Source organism: Astatotilapia calliptera, chromosome 6 (assembly GCF_964374335.1).
Source record: "Astatotilapia calliptera chromosome 6, fAstCal68.1, whole genome shotgun sequence".
Classification (NCBI taxonomy): Eukaryota; Metazoa; Chordata; class Actinopteri; order Cichliformes; family Cichlidae; genus Astatotilapia; species Astatotilapia calliptera.
In genome coordinates, this window is record NC_137427.1 from 12,898,281 (window position 1) to 12,903,544 (window position 5,264).

Below are 5,264 nucleotides of genomic sequence, written 5' to 3' on the forward strand. Positions count from 1 at the left end.
GCAAATCGCGACGACACCAGATGCACATAGTTTGGACCTTCAAAATAAAAGCCAGAGCGCTCACTATCAACGCCTTTTACACGGCGGGACTCAACACAATCTGTAACAATACCGGTCGTGTGTGTGTGTGTGTGTGTGTGTGTGTGTGTGTGTGTGTGTGTGTGTGTGTGTGTGTATGTGTGTGTGTGTGTGTGTGTGTGTGTGTTATTTTACCCTTGTAAAGTTACTGTCCTAAAAACACAATTGTGCACGCTTTTAAGCTTTTGTTTTATTGAACCCTACCCGGAAGTGCTATTGGTTGAGTTTCCCCCCTAAGCTTTATCATTACTCCAGGGGAATGCTAAGATACGTCAAAAAACCTGGCAACAACGTAGAATTAAACGAAATTACGCATATGGATAACGCAGTTAGACTTTACACGTAGTCAAATATGGTGGGGGAAATCGGAATGCTGCACATCTCTTCTGGAAAGATTTGTACACACTGGTTATATTGTGCAAATGAAAACTGAACGCATGGTTTGGAATTGTTAAAAATGATTTAAAACTATGTTACAGTACATAGTGCAACACGCATGTTGAATCTAGAAACTGTAGCACTAGCAGGTTACAATGATTTAACCTTGAGGAAAACATTGCGACGACATTATTTCTTTGGGCATGAACCTAGTCAGCTAGAGAAACACATAAATGAATGTCTTTCTAAGCAGTACCTTTACACAGCAGTGTTTTCGTCTTGGATGCAGCCCCCACAATGACTGATGCTATTTTATAACTGCTGCATTGCAGAGTTCATTCCCTGAAAAGCAGGACTGAAGTAGCATGAACTGACTGCATCATGGTGGTTTGGATGGACCCTTAGAGGAAACTCAGCAGAGGGTGGAAAGACGTTTGAAAAGCATGAAAAGTGTATGACTGAGCACTGAACTGGCCTGTGAAGTCACGGAAGCAAGTAAAGGAGTGAGTGTGTGAAATGCATTAGGGGATACACTCATACATGCCCTCCCCCCTTTGCTCTTTCCTCCTCCCAATTAGCCTTAAGATTTCACAAAACACCCGGCAGTGTTGTATTGTGTATGTGTGAAATTATGTCGACCTGGTTCAAAGACTGTAATGCAACTGTCTATTACATAATGAACAATAAAATAAAAGATGATATTGCACTGTGTGAGAACATTACTTAAAAACTATAGACGACTAAGGTGTGCTCAGCTTTTGTACTATATCCAATTATGATGTGTATTCTGAATTAAACAGCCTGATAGTGGTTGGGTAAAAGCTGTCCCATGTGCTGTCACAACCGACATGGTGCCATCATTTTTAATATATTAAAAAATACTGGTGGCCACCAGTGCTATCCCTTAGCCTCCTAGTAGATGCACCTGTTGTATAAATGTGAAAATCCTGGATGATTTTATGAAAACTTTGACTTTGACCAAGTCAAGATCGCAGTGATTCTAACTTGTCCAAGATTTTTAGATGATGCACCTATAGTATAAATTGAAAATTCCTATGAGGCCTCATTCTCAAGTTATCACATTCATAAACTTTGGTGTGTACGCTGCCTGCCAATCCACCCGCCCAGCATGGTGAAAACAATACCCCATTAGACTTTTATGGCTGAGGGGTAAAAAAAATACCAAATGAGCCAAAACAGAAAACAGAAGCTGCATGAGAGTGCTTGCCTGTGTAAAAGAGCAGTCCACTGCATTCAGTGTCAGATTTACTTGTACCATTTGGCAGTTGAAGAGTTGCTGAGGAGCTTGGAAAACATGTAGAAAAATGTATCAAGAGAAAAAACTATATTCATTAAAATCATAAAATTTGCACAGATATATGTTAAATTAATCTCTGATGAAAAAATGTTACCCATTTAAACAAGTTTATATCAGTGTTTTTACCAGATTAATAAATTGAACACTGGGAAAATGTGTACATTTGGGTATTTTAATCCTGCACAAATGACAGCTTTTGATATCTGACAATGATTTTAAAAAGCCACCGAACATCTGCTGTAAATGATGGGAGAGAGAGAATGAGGGAAAATAGGCTTGAGTGACACAGTCATGTGGGGAACTTGTGACTGCATCATGTGGATGTGCTTTTGTGCATAGGCATGATTAAAGCTACAGTTCTAGGCTTAGTACCATTTCTACAGACCAACTCGCAAAGACAGTACCTTTCTTTTTACCTGTAAATGTAAAATCTTTATACAGTGAAATTGGTCTGACAAACAATTTGTTGGAGTTTAAACGATTTTAAAATTATGGTAACAAAGGACCAGCAAAGAAATGAGGGCCGTGAGCCCATTTACACATTACACCTCCTTCCTTATCCAGCTGTGAGCATGTGCTCCAGGATACCCACAAAGCATTTCTTTTTTCCTTAATCATACCACCTCTTCCTTTTATATCCATGCCATTGCAGGCTTGAGCATCTCTATGTTGTATTTCTCTTTGTGGCTAACCCAGTTGGGGTGCAGAAAGAAGCTTATCACAGTGGCTCTGAGAGATAACAGAGAGTGTCAGATTTCCTGAAGACAAACACCTACACGAGATCAGCAAAACAAACAGCAGACAAACAAAACCCAGATACACATGTTATCAGTTGTTATGGCCCATTGTCACTATCTGCTTTCACTGGTCAATACATCCCTCCAGGTGCATTAGGAATAAATAAAGGAAAAGAATCCAGAATTAAGCGTCAGACTTCTTTTGTCTGGAAAAAAAAAGAATGATGCCTGTTTTTTTTGTTTTTTTTTATTTGAGAGCGCTCACCGAAGAACAGGGTAATTTCCTTTTGAGAGCTGCTGACAGATTTGGAGCAGTTTGATATCTGGGTGTGAGCAGCCAGCACAGTAACACACAATATGCTCTCAGTAGTGGCTCGTTTTTAATTAGGGTGTTTTCCCCCACAAATTCACAATAAGCCCACATCAAAAAAAAATTTAAACTCACATTGAACCCAAAGTTTTCCCTAAGATGTTTAGTCAGAAATTTGTCATACTAAACCAGAGCTTGGGCTCAAGCATCAGAACCTTGAAGCCAACAGCAGTTTTACCAACTCTATTTGAATAGTGAGAGCAGGGTTTAATCAGCAGGTCAGTGGCACTGACAGGTAGTTAATCTGCAGAAGTGTTTGTATGCCAAAGAGGCTAGTGGTGACCAAGATGAGTTTAACAAACTGTTGCAGTTTTTCCCAATTTGATTTGGAGACTTTACTTGTTTGTTTCTTAAGAATGTGATGAGTATATGGGCAGTTGGGATTCCAGGAAAGTGGAGAGAGGTTGGTGGAGAGATGGCAGGTAAGAGAAGAAAAAGAAGGAAAGGCAGAAGAAGAGGTGGGAAAAGGAAGAGATAAAGATCTCCTATCTTAAAGAGTCCTATCTTGTTCTGGTTTTGTCACACATAAAATTGAACAAAAATAATCCTCATAACACATCTCTCATTTTAATCATCATTATCATAGCCGTGGGTAACAGTGCTAGAGGAGCTCAGCTCATATTTAGTCATTCAATGGGTTTTCCCCTCTTTACTTACGCTGAAACTATTTGCAGCACATTTAAAAAAAAATAAAAAACCTCTGCAGTTGCACTTCTTCATTTTGTCCACAGGGGAGCAGCAGCGCAGCCACATTGCTGCTCTCATAGCCATCATCGTGACTGCAATGCAAGCCAAGGTTTCTTTCAAGGGCACACATCATATCTGCAAAGTCACATGTAAAGCAGGGAGAGGCTGTATGGGCGTTTTCGGCTTATCACACAGACTATGCAGTAGGGCAGAGAATGCTGAAGCTTAGTCTAGACAGTCACTAAATATCTAATCACAAATCACTCACTGACACCTTGTTGTAGTTGCAAATATTCAAGGGCGAAACCTTAATTTCCAGTAAACATAAATTGCAAGCATGTAGGTTTAGCAGATAAAGGATGTTTACTAACATGCTGACATGAAAAAAAAAAAAGGACAGATGCATATATAACAAATGCATCTTGTTTTGCAAGAAATTCGGTTTTCAATCAAGGTAATGACAGACAGCATCCTTGCTGCGCGGCTTCTAATGAAAATCTATGTGCTATTACACATAGTGATGCATAGTAAGGTAGAAGCTGTGTTGTTCAACCTGAAAGGGCAGGAGAGCCATCATAGCTCTCCCCCAGTCTTACCTTTTTATAGTCATCAAATATGTATGGCCCCTCTGAGTGTGTATATATAATGTATTCACAGATCTCCAGCACACTGGAAACCCTGCATCAGCAGTTTGTGTGTGCATCTTCAGAATAAGACAGAAAGCCTAATCAATAAAATGATTCATGGAAGACCCATTCTGGAAGAAAGGCGTAGCGTGAGCGGCTTTGGACTGCTTGTTCTGAATATGTCAACAAAAGTGTAATGTATTTTCATTTTAATAGAATAGAATATCTTTTTCATTGTAACATGGAACATGTGCAACGAAATTAAATGTTTTTCTCAACAGTGTGAAGATCACAACAATCATGTGAAAACCTATATAAAAATATAAACTATATAAAACCATCTACGAGATGAAACCACACCAGGACAAACACAACCCTTCTATATTCTCCCAAACTACACAAATCTCTTATTGCACCAAGCACAATTATATGGATATTGTTTTTGCAGCATTTAATGCTTGTACTGCTCTGGGACCAAAATGGTTTTTCAGTCTTTTTATCCTTTTTTAAAAAAATTTTCAGTACTATCTAACTGACATTAACAATGTATCCCTTATGATGTCACTGCCCTTTGTTGAGGTAGCCAGACATGTATAGGTCATCCAGAGTAGGGAGAGGAGCAAGAAATTATTTTCCTGGGCTATATTGATAACCTTCTGGAGCTCCGTTATCTGTGCCGCTGTGAACAGGAGAACCACACACAGAAGCAATATGTTCAAATATGGAGCAGCAGTAGAAGGACACCAACACTCTTTTTTGCTCTTTCTGATGACCCTCAGGAAGTAAAGGAAGCTCTGTGGTGTTTATTTCCCCGAAACCACCAGAAAATGGAAGTCTGTGACTCTGTCCACATACACCTTGCTGATAAATAAAGGCTTAATATTTTTAATGTCTTCCTGAAGCTAATGAGCACTTCTTTAGTATTAGACATGTTAGAGATCAGGTTTCTGCCTCTGCACGACTGAAACAGCTGCTCCACCTCATCTTGATAAGCAGACTCCTCCCCCAAGAAATAAGCCCCACCACTGCAGTGTCATCTGGAAATTTGGTGAATGTTTTGCTGAAATCAG